Source organism: Alligator mississippiensis, chromosome 9, assembly GCF_030867095.1.
Source record: "Alligator mississippiensis isolate rAllMis1 chromosome 9, rAllMis1, whole genome shotgun sequence".
In the NCBI taxonomy this organism is placed as follows: domain Eukaryota; kingdom Metazoa; phylum Chordata; order Crocodylia; family Alligatoridae; genus Alligator; species Alligator mississippiensis.
Window position 1 is genome coordinate 54698597 of NC_081832.1, and position 21175 is coordinate 54719771.

General features: G+C 43.6%; 1 long non-coding RNA gene across 2 annotated transcripts in view; it reads right to left on the reverse strand.

The window, feature by feature from the left end:
• The window catches only part of LOC109280872 (uncharacterized), a 696334-nt gene that overhangs the window by 22030 nt on the left and 653129 nt on the right, over window positions 1-21175 (reverse strand). For both annotated transcript variants that reach the window (XR_009464392.1, XR_002087329.2), the window contains exon 4: window positions 16677-16811. This is a non-coding gene — a long non-coding RNA (uncharacterized LOC109280872). The remainder of the gene's footprint in view (window positions 1-16676; window positions 16812-21175) is intronic.

The window sequence follows — 21175 nt, forward strand, 5'->3', positions numbered from 1 at the left end:
ACTTATACTGATTGTTGAATAATATCATCCAAACTGATATCAGGATTAAAACTTCTACTCTTAAGAGATAGTCCTGGGATCTCCAATATGATCCAAAATGGATTTTTAATTCTCTTTCCAAGCACAAATGCTTCTACACTGTAACATTATCCATCACAATAGCAGAGAGTTTGTTAAAAAATTATTCAGAATGAAATGTAGCAACTATCTACCATTCCTTATTGACTACACAATGTTGTGAAGCTGAATTCCTCATTTATATTTATCTTTATTATTAAAATTTATTTTTCTAATTTTATTTAATTGCCATTATGCTGATGAAAGTCACATGGTTGAAGGTCTAACTTGTAATTATTGTCATATAATTCCTTATTATGATTTATCAGAGAAATATAGATTTCATTAGCAAATCAAAACATTGGTATTTTAGGGTCAGTATACTTTTAGCCAGTAGGTGATATTTCATAGGAAGATGTAAGTACTAATATACTTAATTCTCTGCGGGTGCATCTATACATGAAATTAATGTGATGCAATGAACTCCAGCATACATTGTGCCAGAGTTTATTGGTCCTGGGTTCTGCATTTAAACATGTGCCCAGGACCATAGCATGTTGCTCCGGGTGGTAGCCTGGGTTCAGCCTGCCAACCTGGGGATCCTCCAACACAGCTCAGTGTGCTGCAAAGGGGCTGGGTGGGGTACAAGAGTACCCCAGTGTGGGGCTAGCTGGAAGGCAGCACTCATGCTGAAGCACCTTTGTGCCTCAGTCAGCTGCATCATCAGTGTCTACATGTGCATTGCTATGGCCAGTGTTGTCATAGGCTAGTACTTGTGTTTACAAGTACTAACCTACAATGGAGTTAATTAGTTTCCTGTGGCCTAATAGGGCTGCACGTATAGACACTAAGACTTTACTGCAGAGCTAATTAAGCAGCTCTGCAGTAAATGACTCATGTAGATGTACCCTGTGCATCTGGTGACATACTCCACATGGTGAGAGTGGGGATGAAATACTTTCTATATCAAAAGCTGCTGAAAATAAATATTAGTGATGCTACTTGTTGTGTGTATCCAAATCAGTGGTATAAAATTAACAGGAACTGTCAACATCAAATCCCAAATTTATGGTCAAGAAGACTAAGTGATAAATATGTCTGAAAGTTTTCTGAACATTGGAAAGGAAGGACCAAAAGTCTGCCCAATAGCATTGTGGACTCCTGTTGACATTGTTAAAAAATCATTTCAGCCCTTTCTCAAAACACAGACTTGTTGCTAGAAGGATGTTTTTAGAAACAAAATAATACACATCATGTCAGGTTCCTCTTCTGAATCTCATATATCTAACCTAAAGGAAGAGAAACTTATGAAAAGATAGTATAGTTTATTGGAGAACTGCATCCGTTGTACAGTGACAGCATCAGGTAAAATGATAGTCTTTCAATTATGGAAGCAATAGAATACAATGCATTATAAGGCTGCTGTCATAGGACGAGGAAAGCACATTAAAGCAGAATCTGTCTGCACCTGCTTAATTTTCATGGGAGAATACCATATAATAATCCACCTAACAAACACAAAGTTTTCTATGTATGAAAATGGAGGTTATAACATCTCTGAATAAAAATGGATATATCCCAATAACCATTGTGACAGAAATTTACAGAGAAAAGTGAAAGTACATATTCCCTAGTGTGCTTTGTATGACATCCATAGCAAAGGTTCACAGGGACACAAGACAGCATTAGGACTTGAAAGATTATAAATGGCTCATGGTAACACAAACCACAATGTCTTCGCACCTATGAAAGAAGATGACTCTGCTCCATTTCATAAATAAAATTGCCTCTCTTGGATTTACAGTTATGCTACTGAAGGTATGGGGGAAAATGTACATTTTAGCTTATTTAAAAAGGGAGGGGGAGCTGCTGCTCAGGACCATGTAGCACCTATTTCAATCTAACTGTTACCTCTGCATGATCCTGTATAGATACAGGTTAGCTAAATTACCCTAGCTTTGGCCCCAAATGAAGCAGGGTTACAGGTGGAATTGTTTGGACCAATTCGCACTGCTGCAGAATCCTGCAAATGTAGTGGCTGTCTTGTAACAGACTATATAGATGTCTTTTGATATCTTCAACCTAAATTTCCACTCTTGAAGCTTGAGGCCTTTGCTTCTAGTCCTGTCCTCTACAGTCATGGAAAAAAGCCCATCTCCATCCTCTCTATAATTGCCCTTCAAGTATTTGAAGACTGTTATTAAAACCCACTCGGTTGTCTCTTTTTCAGACTAAATAATGCTAGCTCTTTCAGCCTTTCCTCAGAAGTCTTGCCTCCCAGGCCCTTGATCATTTTTGCTGCTCTGGACTCTTTTCAACCTGTACCCATCCTTCTTGAAGTTTGGGGCCCAAAACTGGATACCATATCCCAGCTGAGGCTTCACCAGTGCTGAATAGAGTGGGGGAATCACTTTCCTTAATTAGCATGGGACACTTCTGTTAAAACAGCATGCTGCTAGCTTTTTTTTTTTTTTTTTTAGATGAGTGCTACTGGAATATTATACCCAGTTTTTTTTGTATTATGCCAGTTTGCATAATCAACACAATGCATGTATCTTAACAAAGAATAATTATATATAGTTCATGGGGATATATTATCTTATAAGGAACAGAAATTTGACAGTAGAACACTACTCAATCTACACAAAGCTTACTGGATGGAAGCTGAAGCATGAAAAAAATCAAACAAGAAGTAAGATGCAAGTGTTTTTCACATTGTAGGTAATTAATCCTTTTAATTTACAAGGACATTTTAAATCTAGAAGATATACACTAAATCAAATGAAAATTAATTCAGTGAAATCCTGTAATGTGTAATGTCACAACCCAAAGTTGTGATTTTTGTTTTGTGTGTGCTTTGGCACTGCTAAATTATTTTCCCGTCAAATTTGTAGCTTTCTTTGCAGTGTGCATTTCTTTTTGCATCTGAGAAATGCTCGTTGCAAAGAGTTCCCGCCATTTGTATTGGAATTCGAGCCACATTATTGGCTAGTTCTAAATTATGCACACGTGGCGGCTAGTGATTCGCTTGCTAGCTGTATAAAAAGCTTGAGTGGTTTCCACCCAAGTTGGAGGACTCCATGAACACCAGGAGAAGGGATCTTCATGCTGTGTGAAGATCTCTAAGCGCTGCGGAGCCTATCGGACCCAGTGCATTTCAAGCAGGCAACAGAGGTCTGATCAGCCTCTAGCCTCTCCCCGTCGCCGTTCGCAATCCTCGACGTATCCCTTTCCCTGCGCGCAAAAACATCCACAGAGCTTCAACCACTCCGTGGGAGAGACCCGAGCTTGTTGTAGTCCTCAAACGAGGATTTAATTGGAGCTGTGCCTGGAAAACTGTCCAGCCTACACCGTGACCATCTTCGGTGTAAGTAAACAATCTTGAATCAACCACTAAGTGTCCGTGACTAATTCTAGCTCACCGCCTGTTTTCTCCAACCCCGCATGCCCGGGCTGCTGGCCACAGCCCGTGTGCACAAAAGGGCCCCGGATCGCTCCCGGCCCGCACATGTAGCATGCAGGATTTCTGTCTTTATAATCTGCAAATCTATATTCCTCTTTACTGGGGAACTGTTTTGAATGTTGCAAAGTTAATTCACCAGTGTAGCTATATGGGGGAGGGGAGAAGGGAACTATGCAAACTGTACAAATTAGACTTAAATGTTGATGACTACTGCACTAAATGAAGTATGCTGAGATGACAAGCTGCAAATTAGGCACAACAATTGGAATTAAAATTCCTAAGAAATTGCTTGTTTCCTCAGACACTCAGTCCAGTAACAAGGAGGTGATTCAAATTATCCAACAGATGGTTTAGACATAAGGACAGCTTGCTAGAAGCAGGACAAGGCTAATTAGTCCATCATGCCGGCCCCTTTTCTTCTTTGCATTAATTCCCTGATTATTCTCCCCTCCCCATCCTATAAGTTATCCAGCTTACCAGCCTACCCTGTGATTAGAAAACCATCTAGACCTCAGCAATGCTCTTTTGCAGCAACATACAGTGCAGAACTCCTGAAGAATAAGCGAGAGATTTTAGCTAAATGGAAAGTCTGTAGGAAGCTTTTCTCTTCTTGGCAGGTGTGCTACACTTTCCAGTGGCTGTCAGGGAAACTGCTCTCTTGCCTCTATATTCTAAGCTGTTAAAAGATAAAAATCACTCAGAAATACTCTGTGAATATTTATGATGATTGACTGTAGAGTTTGTATGAATTGTTATCCAAAATTAAAAGCATGTAAATACCAAGAATCAAATTAAAGTAAATAATCTTCACAGACCCACAAACTTGGTATTTGACGTAGAAAGCAAAGTTCACAAGACAGTTTTGATTTAGTAGCGTGTGTGCGGGTGGAGTCTACACACTGGAACAAGCAGAATACTAGATATGGAGCAATGGTAAGACTCAAGCCCCTGCATATCTGTTCCCTTCTTGGATCTGTCTGTGTGAGACATGAAGACTTAAACAATGTCCTGATTATGTTAATGATGTGTTTTACTTTCTCATCACCTTTTAGGCCTTACTTCTTTTCCTAGGCAGGAGAGAGTAACTATGGTGAGTTGAACCATATTTTTACTTCATGGTGTGCAAGTACAAAAGCCTAAATAATCAAGTTATCTGCATAGGAATGCCTAAAGTTATTATCTGTTTGATACCCTTAAAATTCAAACCATTAAAATCCCTGGTCTTTAAAAACAAACATGCAGGCAAATGACCTTCATCCACTTAAATCCACCTCTATAAACGTACACCTGAAATAGGGACAGGAAACTTTGTCAAAACAAGCAAACTGCACTGTATTTCTCCTGTGCCCATTAACACCACCAGGAAATAAAGAATAGCAGACTATTAAGGATAGTTTGGTACTACTTTTCAGTAACACACTATAGATTAATATATTAGCTCACTTCAGATCTAATACAAGAGAAACCTAAATACAAAGATTACAAGAGCTGAATATTTTGTTCCTTTTCTTAAATTATCTAAAAAAGACCTAATGTTTTTGTTTCTTTGTATATCCATATCTGTGTCAAGGTTAAAAAAGAAAAAAAAGATTTATGCATTATTTTAAACTAAACCATGGCCAGGTACAGACATAACATTTTTACCTCTGTAAGTGATCAAAAACTAGTCCATACCTATAACAGAACAGAAGTTCAGCACACACTGACTAGCTTAAAAATGGCAGAATCCAGTCTAAGATTTGCCCCTTCCTGCCCCACCAAAAACAAGCGCGTGCTCTGGTCACTACCTGTCTATACTATGCCGCTTACAGAAAACCGTATAACTTAGATCGACTCCACCTCAGGCTTTTTGAATGTCTGTACCTTGCCCAGTAGTTCTAAAATGCTTTACAGAACAATGAGTGCCTAGCACTAGACCAGCACATCACATCATATGCAATATGAGAGTCACTGGCCACCATAAGTTTCTTCAGTGGAATCAATTACAATTATATTTGTGATGGGTCACTGTGTATTGGTAGCCCTCACAACATCTTGTACACATTCTTACACATGTTGGGGGGAAGGGGAAGAGATCCAGTGAATACGCATTACAGAAGGCTCAAGTATAAGGCATGGAGGAACATATTAGATGTATTAGGCAATGTTATTTTGTGGAATTTATCTTTTTAATGCCAAGAGTAGCAAAAGATTATGTCATATGCATGCTCTCAATCACAGGGATGTAAATCTTGAGTAATTTTACTGACATTGATCAAATGACTCCAGATTTAAACCACCAGCAACTAAGGGTGGAGTCTACCCTGATTTTTTTATCAATGTATATATGTTTCTGACTTCCTTTTTACATACACTTAAGCAGGATGTAAGACTCCTTCTGACAGAACACAAAATTAACACAGACGTCATATGAAGAATTAGACAAAAACATGAACAGAGAACCGGTACCAGCTTCTCCAGTCCGACTGGTGAACAGGTACGAGGCCCTGGCGACCCTGCAGGAGATGGAAGGGGAGGAGGACACCCTTGGGCAAGAAGAAACACCACGTTCTTCACACCCCAAACAGATCAAGAGATCCACGATGACCCAGAGGAAGAGGCGACGTGTGCTCATCATAGGAGACTCCATCCTGAGAGGTACGGAAGGACCCATCTGTCGCCAGGACCCCTCGGCACGAGAGGTATGCTGCCTCCCTGGAGCAAAGATTTGGGATGTGACGGAGGTAATCCAGGCCAGGATCAAGCCCACCGATTATTACCCCATGGTCCTAGTCCATGTGGGTACTAATGATGCGGCCAGGAGAACCCCCGATCACTTGATGGCGGACTACTGTGCTCTGGGCGGCGTGCTGAAGGAGTTCGGTGCCCAGGTGGTTTTCTCTTCCATCCTACCAGTGACCGGACGAGGAAGACGGCAGGAGAACTGCATCAGAGAGACCAACTGGCGGCTTCGGCAGTGGTGTCTCGAGGCAGGCTTCGGCTTCCTGGACCATGACCCGCACATCACGACGAGGGACATGCTCAGCTGGGATGGGCTTCACCTGTCCCCCAAAGGTAAGCGTGTGTTTTCTTCTAGGTTGGCGGATCTCCTCCGGCGGGCTTTAAACTAGGCTCGTCGGGGGGAGGGGAGTACGAGGGCAGGGGAAGCTGTGGACCACCAAACCATGTGGCACCCACAAGGACAGCCCAGCCTGAAGAAGGAGAACATTGGGAACCTGAAAGCCATGGGGAGGCCAGCACAACAGAACAGGTAAGGAACAAGAAGGTAAGAAACAATGGGCCCCATGGGACTGGGAGCAGGGGGGCAGCAAAGGCGCCAGTTGCAGGGCTCAAGTGCCTATATACTAATGCTAGGAGCATGGGGAACAAGCAGGATGAACTAGCGCTCCTGCTTGCACTAAACACCTATGACTTAGTGGGGCTAACAGAGACCTGGTGGGATTCATCCCATGACTGGGCGGTACATATTGAGGGCTATAGATTGTACAGAAAGGACAGGTCGGGGAAGAAAGGGGGGGGGGTTGCACTTTATGTCAGTGAGCAATATACATCAACCCTCATCAAGACAGAATCCGAGGCTGAGGAAGTAGAAGGATTGTGGGTTAGGCTACATGGGGGGCAAGGAGAAAGGGATTTGGTGGTAGGGGTCTGTTACAGACCCCCACACCAAGGGGAAGAAATAGATGCGGGGCTCCTGAGGCAACTCTCGGAGACCATAAAAGCTAAAGAGGCGGTAGTCATGGGGGACCTAAACTACCCGGACATCTGCTGGGAGACGCAGACAGCAAGGTCCCATCGCTCACGCAGGTTTCTAACTTGTGTACAGGACCTCCACCTGACACAGGAGGTGTATGGTCCCACTAGGGGGAATGCCATACTGGATCTGGTATTGGCAACGGGAGATGAGATGATAGGGGACCTCCAAATCGGTAGCTATCTGGGAGACAGTGATCACCTTATGATAGAATTCAACATAAGACGGCGAGTGGGTAAGGTAACTAGTAGGGTGAAAGTGCTAGACTTTAGGAAAGCTGATCTCATTGCACTCAGGCGATTAGTCAAGGAAGCACTGCAGAGTAGGAGTTTTGATGGGATGGGTGCCAAAGAAGGGTGGCTGTGCCTAAAGGAAACGATCCTTTGGGCACAAAGCAAGACGATCCCCGAGCGAGGCAAAAGAGGGAAAGGGGCCAGGAGGCTTCCATGGCTGACCAGAGAAATCCAGGGCAGCCTAAGGGCCAAAAGGGGAGCACATAAAAAGTGGAAACAGGGTGAGATCACTAAAGATGAATATACCTCCTCTGCTCGTGCTTGTAGGGAGGCAGTTAGGCGGGCCAAAGCTACCATGGAGCTGAGGATGGCAACCCAAGTAAAGGACAACATGAAATTGTTTTTTAGATACATAGGGAGTAAAAGGAAGGCCCAGGGAGGAATAGGACCCCTGCTAAATGGGCAGAAGCAATTGGTGAGAGATAGAGGGGACAAGGCTGAACTCCTCAACGAGTTCTTTGCCTCAGTGTTCCTAAGCGAGGGGCACGACAAGTCTCTCACTGGGGTTGTAGAGAGGCAGCAGCAAGGCGCCAGACTTCCATGCGTAGATCCTGAGGTGGTGCAGAGTCACTTGGAAGAACTGGATGCCTTTAAGTCAGCAGGCCCGGATGGGCTCCATCCCAGGGTGCTGAAGGCACTGGCCGACGTCATTGCAGAGCCACTGGCGGGAATATTCGAATGCTCGTGGCGCACAGGCCAAGTCCCGGAGGACTGGAAAAGGGCTAATGTGGTCCCCATTTTCAAAAAGGGGAGGAAGGAGGACCCGGGCAACTATAGGCCAGTCAGTCTCACCTCCATCCTTGGTAAAGTCTTTGAAAAAATTATCAAGGCTCACATTTGTGAGAGCCCGGCAGGACAAATTATGCTGAGGGGAAACCAGCATGGGTTTGTGGCGGGCAGATCGTGCCTGACCAACCTAGTCTCTTTCTATGACCAGGTTACAAAACGCCTGGACACAGGAGGAGGGGTGGATGTCGTATACCTGGACTTCAGGAAGGCCTTCGATACGGTATCCCACCCCATACTGGTGAACAAATTAAGAGGCTGTGATGTGGATGACTGCACAGTCCGGTGGGTGGCGAATTGGCTAGAGGGTCGCACCCAAAGAGTCGTGGTAGATGGGTCGGTCTCGACCTGGAAGGGTGTGGGCAGTGGGGTCCCGCAGGGTTCGGTCCTTGGACCGATACTCTTTAATGTCTTCATCAGCGACTTGGACGTGGGAATGAAATGTACTCTGTCCAAGTTTGCAGATGACACAAAGCTATGGGGAGAAGTGGACACGCCGGAGGGCAGGGAACAGCTGCAGGCAGACCTGGATAGGCTGGACAAGTGGGCAGAAAACAACAGGATGCAGTTCAACAAGGAGAAATGCAAAGTGCTGCACCTAGGGAGGAAAAATGTCCAGCACACCTACAGCCTAGGGAATGACCTGCTGGGTGGCACGGAGGTGGAAAGGGATCTTGGAGTCCTAGTGGACTCCAAGATGAACATGAGCCGGCAGTGTGACGAAGCCATCAGAAAAGCCAATGGCACTTTATCATGCATCAGCAGATGCATGACAAATAGGTCCAGGGAGGTGATACTTCCCCTCTATAGGGCGTTGGTCAGACCGCAGTTGGAGTACTGCGTGCAATTCTGGGTGCCACACTTCAAGAAGGATGCGGATAACCTGGAGAGGGTACAGCGAAGGGCAACTCGTATGGTCAAGGGCCTGCAGACCAAGCCCTACGAGGAGAGACTAGAGAAACTGGACCTTTTCAGCCTCCACAAGAGAAGGTTGAGAGGCGACCTTGTGGCTGCCTATAAGTTCATCACGGGGGCACAGAAGGGAATTGGTGAGGATTTATTCACCAAGGCGCCCCCGGGGGTTACAAGAAACAATGGCCACAAGCTAGCAGAGAGCAGATTCAGACTGGACATTAGGAAGAACTTCTTCACAGTTCGAGTGGCCAAGGTCTGGAACGGGCTCCCAAGGGAGGTGGTGCTCTCCCCTACCCTGGGGGTCTTCAAGAGGAGGTTAGACGAGTATCTAGCTGGGGTCATTTAGACCCAGCACTCTTTCCTGCTTATGCAGGGAGTCGGACTTGATGATCTATTGAGGTCCCTTCCGACCCTAACATCTATGAATCTATGAAACATTAATATTAGGGGAACAGAGGCTATTGATGGAAAGCTTTGAAGACTCTCTCTGAAATATCCACAGGTGTCATTCTAGGGCCTCTCACAAATGATAACTGAATTTCAAAGACCAAACAGCATTACAGACTAACATAACATGAACGTTTTCCCAAATTCAAACTGATAAAGGAAGGAATGAGAGAATATGATGGCCTTTCAATATCACTAATGCTCACACAGCCTAAGCTGCATTTGCTGTGTGTTTAGCTAGCATGTGTAAAGCATTGACTGGAAGAGAAAAGCTGGAAGTCTGGCATCTCTAGTTGCTTTCCAGATTCTGACACTATGTGACTGCCTGAATTACATGGGGTGCAATTTCAAAAACAGCTAATAGATTCAGGAGTTTAAATACTGATGATTAATAATTTGTGCTCCAAAGAAAATCTAGGCAAATTACTGATTTTCAGTTCATTGGCTGAAATAAAAGTATTTTTAAAAGCTCATTTGGAAAATTATTTTACTAATTAAGTGTAGGTAATTCTTAAAGGACATATTATTTTGACATTAAGAAAGTTAATGCTTTTATCAAATGTTGTTTTTTGCCAGGTATTTTTCCATTTTCTTTGGTTATAACTTATAACAAATTTGATATCAATTTTCAAATAGTTTCAGTTGATCCAAATTCTTATTTCAAGCAATAATATCTGCCTGAAAATTTCACTAGGGGCCCCTCTACATGTGCATGTAAAGGTCCATTGGGATCTAATGCGCAATCCATGCAATTCCGCCTCCTGCCATTTCCACATGTGCATGGTAGAAGGTGTGATTATGGGATCATGCATTAGATTCCATCACACCTTCTTGCTGGTGCAGGGGAACCCAATCCTAGGGTGCCTGGGGAGCCCAACCCCTTCCAATTGTCCTATATTATAGGTAGAACATGTTTATGGTTTGTTTGCCACTTTATGGTGCCTCAAAGTGGGTGCATATGTAGCAGCCTTGACATTTATGTCATGATTAATGATAACTGCTAGGACTGTGTGAAATTTTACTGTCTGTTTCATTTTGACACTGTTTCGACTCATTTTGAGCTCAAAACAGAGAAATCAAAATGAAATGAAGGGCTTTGAAAGAGCCTTGAAACAAAACAAGGCTAATTGAAATATTTTAAAAGTTTTGAAACATTCTGAGTTTTGAAGCAGCCAGCAGGCAGGTGGTGGGAGACAGGGGAGAACCAGGACTGCACTCTCAGCAGCTCCATAGCCCCATGTAGCTCAGCCAGGTGGGGAGCACAGCCCTGGCTCTCTCTGCCTCCAGCAGCTGGGCTGCAGGAATCCAACTGTAGCACATGGGAAGGGAACTGAGCAGATCACTCAGTTCCCCTCCCCAGCCCTACGATCAGGATGGGGAAGGCAACAGCCCAGCTGAGCTGAGTTGCCCTCCCTAGTGCTATGATCAGACTAGGAAAAGGAACTCAGCCCAGCTGGGGAGGGGGACTCAACTCAGGTGGGCTGAGTTCCTTTCCACAGCCCCATCCTAGTGCTGGGGAGATGAACTGAGCAATCAAGCTCAGTTATCTTCCCCAGATCCCCAGTCCCAAGCAGCAGCACCCAGCTTTCCTCCCTCATCTGGCAGGGAGATCGGGAGACCACAACTGCAGGAGGACTGGCACAGACCCTGCAGCCCTCCCGGGGTTGCGGGCCCCCTGCCTTCCAGATAAGAGAGGCTGTTTCGAGCTTCCCCATTATAGCCTGTGAGCGAAATGTCAAAACAGCGTCAAAACAACATCACTGTCTTGACAAAATGAAACTGAACAGTGGTTTCAAATTGAAATGAAATTCAAAACAAAATGCTCTTCCATTGGAACCTCAAAAAGCAAGTCAAAATGGAATGGTGCTGTTTCACACAGCCCTAATAATTGCAACAGAACTGGAATGCAGAAGGGGCCTAGAATCATTTAGGGCATTGAAATGTGAACAATTTATTGTAGAGAAAGAGGGCACGGGCCATTCTAACATGTCAGCTGGTTTGGAATAACTGCTTACATGCACACCTTTATCTGGTAGTAAGTGGGAACTGAACTACAGTAGTTTAGCTTCCACTAACTGAAAGGCTAGAGCATGTACATAAAAAGATATTGCAGAGTAACTGAGAAGTGGTAAAGCCTCACTCTCTTTTATGCTGTAGTAAACCACTTGTTTGTTCATATCCTTAGGTGATTTTGAAAATTCCAGCCTTAATCTTACTGTGCTACCAGTTACCCAACTGAAAGTAGCCACTGCCTTATTACAGTTGGATAAAATTTAGTTTTCTGAGGGATTCTGGCAACGTATTTCAAGTTTTATTTCACCCCTGCTAGATTTCGTTTTTCAGCATTGGGTTGGAATAAAACAGTAAGTCGGTCTGCCTAGTTTTGCCAGGTTTCCATTTTTGTTGTGTACATTTTTACATGGGTTTATTGTAACTCCATGAGAACTCAGAGTCTTTATTCACATACTAAACATCTGTCAAAGTAATAAACCTTCAAAAAACTATTCTGTTTCAAGGTGTTATCAGCTACCATCTAACATGAGACTGGTGAGCATTGTATAAGGTACAGTATATGAATGCATTGAAAGGAATGTTTCAGATACTGGGTAAATATTCCTCAGCCCACAACCCAGCTGCTGCTTACTGTATCAGCAGATTATGGTTAATGGGGATTTCCCCCTACACAATGCAATCCCTGGGTGCCAAAAGCCAGCTCCACTTTATTTGCTCACTTGCACATTTCTAGAGGAGCCACATCAGGGGTAGGAAGGATCCCAGAAATACATGTACATAGGATGAGGATTTTTTTTTCCCTTCAGGTCTTCCTCCAAAGTGCTTTTTCACATCCCCAACCACTACAATGGCATCTCTACATAGCCATGGATGCAGCCAGCTCTGAGATTGCTTAATATTATTTCATAAATTGTTCTGACCCTGTGCAAGTGTAATATCAGGGAAATAACTTTGAGTGAAGCCTGTCCTTTTTCCCTTTTCTGAATGTTCAGCTGAGAGAGGACTGAACCCCCTGAATGTATGTTCTCTCTAGAAAGTACATTAATGTTAAAATATTTCCTATTTGGTTTAAATAATATCAAGTCCCAGAAGAAAGCAATGGGAGACAGACAAACAAAAGCAGCATTTTCTGGCCAATGAGAGATTAAGTCAGCACCCTATACAGTAATACTTAATATTAAATATGCACAAAAGCAGCACTGTGGAAACAATTCCATGTCTTCCGTCATGTAAAAAGTCAACCATCATATGCAGTCAATTTATTAATTATTATTATTATTATTATTTAACAGTTATGTTGCAATATTACCTACAGTTCTTAACCAGGTCAAGGAACCATTGTGCTAAGCACTGTGCAAACACACAGCAAATGATAATCTATGCCCCAAAGAGATCAATCAACGGTAGCTTCTTTTGCCTTAAACAGAATAGCTATTCTTAGTTCAGCAATGAAGGCACTGGCACACTGCAGAAAAGAGAACTTCTAAAACAATTTAGACAAAGAGTGTGTGAAAATGATTATTGAAATAGAATAACTGTTTTACAATATTTTTTGAAGTAGGGGCAGGCAGTACAATACAATAATGTGAAGTTGCTGTGTTTTAATCATGCCATCAGGGATGCAGAACTAACTAGCAGAAGGGTGTTCCTATTAGTGTCTCTAACAGTAATTGTTATTTTAATTGGCTGAAATAAACTATAGTGCCCTTAGGCCAGTGATAAAACTGTTCTGATGTGGAGCTTCCTTCCCTTTAGAAAGAAGTATTGTAATGAATACCTTACCCTTTGAATTAAAAAAAAATAGCCATGTTATTAATTTTCATCAAGACTGAATGGTGGGGAAAAATAGATGAAGGAGAGCCATGTACTTTCTCCTGGATACTAAAGATTCCTCATCTAACATCTTTCTAATCATGCATCATGCACAAAGCTTCATGGAGTGACTTTGCAAATCTTCCTTCTCCAAGCACTTCTGGTAAGTATTAAGGCTGTGCGAAGCTTCGGTCACTGATTCGATTTGGCAGAGATTTGGCCTGATTTGGCGGCCAAATCTCCAAATCCAAATTGAACTAGGGGACCCTTAAATCTCATGGCAGAACCCTTATCCCCTGCCCATTCTCTCAGCCCACCCCATGGCTGCCCCGCCTGGCCCCAGCTCACAGATCTTTATAAAAATTGAATCAGAACCCTCTGAATTCCTGAAAGGTACTTTTGGTCCACTACTGGATTTACCACTAAGCACACGGGGCCCCCCGCCCATGCTCCTGTGGGATGCTCCATGTGCCCAACCATTACTGGGTTCATGAGCCACTCCCGGTACCTCGAGGCTTGTAGAAAAAAACATTTAAAGCTGTGTCTATGGCCAAATAGCTGATTCTCTGAATCAGCATTGAATCTTCAAATTTGGATTCAGCTGAATTGAATCGGGACAGTGAGCCAAATCAATGAATCAAATCACTGTCCCCGATTTAGGCCGAATTCAAATCTGAACTGAATACAGCCCATTTTGCACACCTCTAGTAAGTATCAAGGGTATCCAGATTTAAATTATTATTTTTCAATCTGAACCTACTCTCAAACAGCTTATGGCTGTTATTCCTTGTTACTCCGGGAGGTGCTCGGGTGAACAGGGTCTCTCCCATTCCCCGCTGGTTCCCCCTGGTAGGTTTGTAGATGGCCACGAGGTCCCCTCTCAGCCTTCTCTTGTGAAGGCTGAACAGATTCAGGTCCCGTAGCCTATCATCGTAGGGTCTGCTCTGCTGTCCCCAGATCATGCGAGTGGCCCTCCTCTGGACCCCCTCGATGCTGGCCACATCTCTCCTAAAGTGTGGCGCCCAGAATTGGATGAAGTACTCCAACTGTGGCATGACCAGAATCGCATAGAGGGGGAGGATCACCTCCTTGGCCCTGCTTGTGATGCATCTGTGGATGCATGACAAGGTGTGGTTGGCCTTACTGACTGAGTCCTAACATTGGCAGCCCATGTTCATTTTGGAATCGATAATGACTCCAAGATCTCTTTCTGGCACTGTGCTTTCCCCAGCCTATAGGCATTCTGCTGGTTCTTACTGCCCAAGTGCAGTACCCTGCACTTGTCAGTATTGAATCCCATCCTGTTCTCATTTGCCCACCCCTGTAACCTGTCCAGGTCCAGCTGTATCCTGTCCCTCCCTTCTAGCATGCCCACCTCACCCCAGATCTTGGTGTCATCAGCGAATTTGAACAGGGTGCTTTTCACCCCCTCATCCAAGTCTCTAATAAAGAGATTAAACAGTGCAGGCCCAAGGACCAAGCCCTGGGGGACCCCACTGCCCACATCCCTCCAGGTCGAATATGACCAGTCCACCACCACTCTCTGAGTGCAGTCCTTCAGTCAATTTGCAATCCATCTGACTGGGTAGGCATCAATGCCACAGTCACCTAGCTTTTTAATGAGAATGGGGTGGGAGACAGTGTCAGAGGCCTTCCTGAAGTCTAGAAAGACTACATCCACCGCAACACCTGCGTCCAATGATTTTGTGACCTGATTATAGAAGGCAATCAGGTTGGTCTGACAGGACCTACCCCTAATGAACCCATGCTGGTTGCCCCTGAGCATCGTCCCCCCCGCTGGTTCAGATTGGACATTAGAAGACACTATTTCACAATCAGGGCAGCTAGGATCTGGATCCAACTTCCAAGGGAAGTGGTGCTCACTCCTACCTTGGGAGTCTTTAAGAGGAGATTTGACAATTACATAGCTGAGGTCATATGAGCCCAGTATTCTCTCCTGCCCAGGGCAAGGGGTCAGACTTGATGATCTACTTAGGTTCCTTCCGACCCTACATCTATGAATCTATGAAAGCCTTTCATTTCTAATTAGTCCGTATGGCCATTTTGCTTTACCTTGTTTACTGAAAAATCAGTTAAGCATTGTTATCTCTTGCAGCAGAGCATATGGGGAATTGTCCGGCCTTTTTAGAATTATTTTTGTCTTCCTCATTCAATTCTCCTTTAGAACAAAGGGCTTTGTTCAGAAGTCAGTTAGCCCCAGTCCACCAAAGGACATGAGAACCTAAATTCCACCACTGTCCTGCTTTAAGGGCATTTTTACATGTGCTCTGGGATGCAGCACTGAGCACTTTAATTAGCGAGCTGTGCTAATTAAAAGTGCCCACACATCATGCGTATTAGTGTCCCCGCATTTCCCCGCATTGAAAAAATGGTGGTGGAGCACTTTGAACTAAAACTTATACACATTCACATGTTTTGTAAGAGAGGATCCATTTATTACCAACCATGATATTCTTACTTGCTGACTTCTCATAAATACTACAGAATGCTGGAAATATAAGAGTAGATTTTTAAAGACATAGAGAACAGTAGCTGATTTGCAGATGAGTGAATTTGGCTGAAGTTCACTCATGGTGCACAGGCCCAGAACAAGATCTTCCTTGTTATGTAAGTTCTGATTTCTGGCTGCACTGGGAAGATGTGTGGGGAGCACACAATTCCACCCTAACTAATTTAGGGCATCTATGCTAGCCTAGCATACGTTGCAGATGGTCCTAGGATGTCACTTCTCCAGTCTCTAAATGCTCCATCTGTGGAACACAGTTTCATAGGGTTTGTGTGGGTAGTATGCATTTATCTTGTATTAAGAAATGTGTATCATGCTGCTATTGCTTTTCTACTGAAAACAATAGGCATAGGGTGGTCTCTGGTGTGTGCGGCTAAACATTTTAGGCAGGCACACTGTGTAATATCTTGTATTCATTAAGTGAAGGCAGAACTTTTAGTGCTTTTGTTCACATAATGAACATATTCACTAATCACTAATTGTATACATTAAAATCTACATTTAACTCAGCCTGGCTTTCCCTATATGTATGGAAATACTATAGAAAGAAAACTCTTCTGTGAAGGGTGTTGGTTAAACCTGAAGAGAAATTTGAGTTGATGGACTTACCCGTTTTTGCTGTTCAAGATTGTATCCACACAAGGTTTCTTGCAGACTGAACCCTTCTGAAGCACTTCAGTTCTGCCTACTATTTTCTTATTTGATATCTTCACACCCAGTGCTTACTGACAGTGCTTTAATGACCTGTAAGGAGGAGGGATCATTATTTTTTTGAAAAAAGAAAAAAAAAAGGAAAGCTAAACTTACCAATATTACCTTGGCTAGAGACAGACATTGCACATAAACTGGTTTAAGTGATCAGAAACTGGTTTTAACCTGTAACAAAACAGATGTTCAGTGCACATAAACCTGTTTGAAAATGGTTGAAACCAGTTTGAGAAAAGCCTGGCTAAATGTAGTATCAGACTTAAATTATTTGGCTCAAACTGGTTTATGCAATGTCCCAGACCTTTTGCTGGTTTAGGATAAACCAGATGCCCCTAGCATCACAGCATGCTCTCTGGGCTGGGTGGGGCACTCCGCTCCACTGCAGGGCTGGCCCCTCCACTCTGCTCCTTGGCTGGATCTCAGCAAAAACTTGCAGGCACACAGCATCTGCCTGGCTTCTCTCTGCTAAGCAGGAATTATTGCCCGCTCCCCTCTGCCTTACCCGGACACCTCAGCATTAGCTAGCCAACCACACACTGGCTACAGTCCCCGCTGTGGGAGAGGACAGAGGCAGACAGGCATTTTGGAGCTAATAAACAGGTAGCTTAATGTCCTTCCTTGGAAGAGCTGTTTAAGAAGGGCTCCATTAGTTAATGAAAAGAGGCTTTGTTTTCTTAACGAGTTGATAAAGGGTGTAACAGCCAGAACCAGAGGCATAAATAAGCAATAAATATGTGCTTCTTGGAGGCATTTGGTATTTTGCCTAAACAGGTAATATTAGTTAATATAAGCTTGTAAGTTTGTAAACTGCAAATGTAACTTGTCTGTAGTAAGTTTAACCAAAATGATAAATTAACTGTTCATGGAACTGACTGGGCCCCATAGGCAAAGCTGTAGCTGTGAGATTAGCTGGCCTAATGGTTTTTTGCTCAGGGTTCAGCCTTAGTGATAAAAACTGGATCTAAAAGCTTGGCACACCCAACACATTCCAGGAAACCATATCCTAAGAAAGCATATTCAAATGAAGCCTAGAAGGGGTTGGAACTTAGGCGGAGCGATGTCAATTTCAAACCTAAAGGTGCTGCATCTCAATTTGCTTATTGGATAAACCCAAGTCTGGGTAGTAACCTTTTATGATAATTTTAACACCTTTCAATCCCATAGGGTAACAGCTATAGGGCAACATTGTGAGTGGCCCTGAGGCGAACAGATTAACATAAAACTAGGTATAAAAAGCACATGCATCAGGTGACCAGCAGGAAGGAGGGAACAGAACAGTCATTTCTATTCCACGCCTGGACCCCAGACTCTCGGTGTGAGAGGATTGAATCCTGTTCAAAGGATCTTCCCCAGTAATCTCCCTGACAGCGTCTAACAGGGACACCTGACTTTGCTGGAATCACTTGGCGCGCACCTGGCATTGAGGGACTATCGATAAGTTGCCAATCCATGTCTGTCTATCTGTTGTTTTGAACAGTCCAGTGTGGCTAATACCCTCACAGTGCCCAGTTGGCCTGCGACAGATTGATCTATCTATGTGTTGTTATTATCTGTTGTTATTATTTACTATTAGCGCTGTAATACTGCATTATCTGCTTATCGCATTTATCTTTCTGTTAACTCGTGTGTGTGTAAGCTATAATAAATTTGCCTTTATTTTACTCCCAACTTTGCCTCCTCGATCCGAAACTGAATCAAACAGCCCAGTTGGCCTGTGATAAAATTGATACACTCACAGTGCCCAGCTGGCCTGTGACATAAAGGGTTATAAACTGAGTTAAGGGTGATAAACTTTCCCTGCTGGGCAGCTCAGGGGGGCAGATAATCAGAGCATACTGCTGGTGCCTGGCCACACACTCCTCAGCTCTGCCCTGTGAAAGCAAAGGGAGGGCTTTTCTAGCACCCCCCAGCTTCTAGCCTGTGTCACTGCAGGCATGTCCCTGCATTTCTGAGATGTCTGTTTGGGTTACAAACTGATTTAGCTGAGCCAGGTTAAACTAACCTGCAAAGATTAAATTAACTTAGGTACAGGCTGTTTGAATGTCTGTCCCTAGCCCTTGTTCCTGGCTGTATTTATTATGCATTAAGAAAGAGACGAGACAAAGTGTGCTATAACAGTCAACAAGCCAGAGAAGTGGGTTTAATGCCTCGAGCATTTAAGGTCTGAGAAGCTTCAATTCAGAAGCTGTATTCCTAACTCTTATGCTCAATAGCTACTGATGCCCATTTCTTTCCAAGAATTTGTCTAATCCCTTTTTTTAATCTAGCTAAACTGAAACCTCAATATGGGGCAGCTCCACTGACTTGACCCTAGAGAGGAGTGGATCTGGAGATGAAATTTCCCTAACATCTTCTACAATGAAGACAGATGCAAAAAATACACTTAGTTTTTCTGCAATCTCCCTCTCATGTTTTAGGGCCCCTTTTACAGCCTGATCAGACAAAGCCCCAGTTGACTTCCTGACAAGTCTTTGGCTTCTAATGTACTTAAAGAAATTTTTATTGTTACCTTTCATCTCTCTAGCAAGCTTCTTCTCAAATTCTCTCTTTAACTTGCCTTATTTCAGCTTTACATTTGCCTTGCCAGTATTTATGTTCTTTTTTTTTTCCTCATTAGGATTTGACTTCCACTTTTTGAAAGACAAGGTTCTTTGGGTAAATCCAGTAACTTTAATTAAACTAAGTAAAACCATTGGAAAAATACTTGGAAAGAAGCTTTTTTCCTGTTTATTGCCTCTGCAACAGCCATTAAACCATGCTGACTTTCTTTTGATCCACTTTCCATTTTTTTAAATTTGTGGTATGTATTTGCTCTGTGCCTCTAAACATGGTGTTCTTAAGTAGTTACCATGCTGATTCCAAGTTCTTCACTTCCTCAGGGGTGCCTTTTAAATTTCTGTCTAAAGCTTCCTAATTTTAAGGTAGTCTCTCTTTTGAAAGCTAAAGGCTACTGTTGTAGATTTTCTTCTTTCACCTCCTACATGGATGTCAAACCCAACCAGACATGTCTGGTGAACTCGGACTGGTGGGGTGGTCGAACATCCCATGAGCGGAGTGGGTGGCAGGTTGCAGCCAGCCGGGCACTCCAGTCGGTACTGGAGAGGCTGTAACCGCACCCCCCCCCCGGCCTCTCCTGGCCAGCTGCATCCCCCCCCACCCCACCCCATTCCCCACTGCCATCTGGCAGGAAACACCCCACTGCTCCCGTGTGATGCTCCACCAATTTGAGTTCACCAGCCGCACCTGAACCCAACTGCATTATGGATCTTATTACTAAGTGGCTAAACACTCACTAAATCACTCTTTGTTCCAAATCCTGCGCACTGCTTAGGACTAGGTGAAGAATGGCCTTTCCTCCTATAGGTTCTAGGACTTACTGCTACAGGAAGCAGTTTTTATCAAATTAAGAAGTCTCTGCATGCCAGCAAGATGTGAGATTGACCCAGTCTATTTGTGGATACTGAAGTTCCTCATTATTACTCTGTTTTCTGCTGTTGTGTCCTCTCAATTGTCTTCACATTTCAAACTCGCTACTGCTGTCCTGATCTGGGGGGAGATAATATATCTCTAGATATTCTTTTACTGTTAAAACCTGGAGTTTCTATTCACAAAGATTCTATGGTACCTCTATTATCAGTTGAAACATCTACTCTATTTAATGTGATACATTCTTTGATATAGAGTGCCACACCCCCACCAGTATGACCTACTCTATCATTCCTATATAATTTGTATCCTGCTATTACAGCATCACACTGATTTTCCTCATTCCATCATGTTTCAGAGGTGCCTATTATGGCAATAATATTATTTATTGCTAAGCATTCAAGTTCCCCAATCTTTGATCTTAGACTTCTAGTGTTAGTATAAAAGCATGTGTACTTTTTATTGTTGCCTGGTTGGATACTTTGTGACCTTTTACACATGAAAAGTATTTGCTTGTGCTTGTCTTGACCACCATTTTTCTTCTTACCCCCCCTTTTTTATGGTTTCACCCGTATAGGGTGTGTCAAGCTGAACTCTGTCCTGTAACTGTCAGCTTTGCCAACTTTTTTAGTTTCAAAGCTTCTCTACCAGATTTTTAATATTGTGTGACAGTAGTTTGGCACTATTTTGGCCCTTCTGTGCTGGGCTTGGAGACAGTTCATGGTGGGCAAACTTGCCCACTGCTTCTTGCTGCTTTCCAAGCCTGGCAGCAGCAACTTTGAAGCTCCTACCCACATAAACCTCTTAAACCACAACTCTCCCAATGCATTTATCAGACAGGAGGGTCTCCAGAGCCACTTCAGTGAAGTTCAGTAGGGAACAACAGCCATGATGGCAATAGTGGGTGGGTTCACCCAACCTATACTTGCTCTCCTGCCCCCCTCCCACCTGCATCAGCCAGGGACATTGGGGAA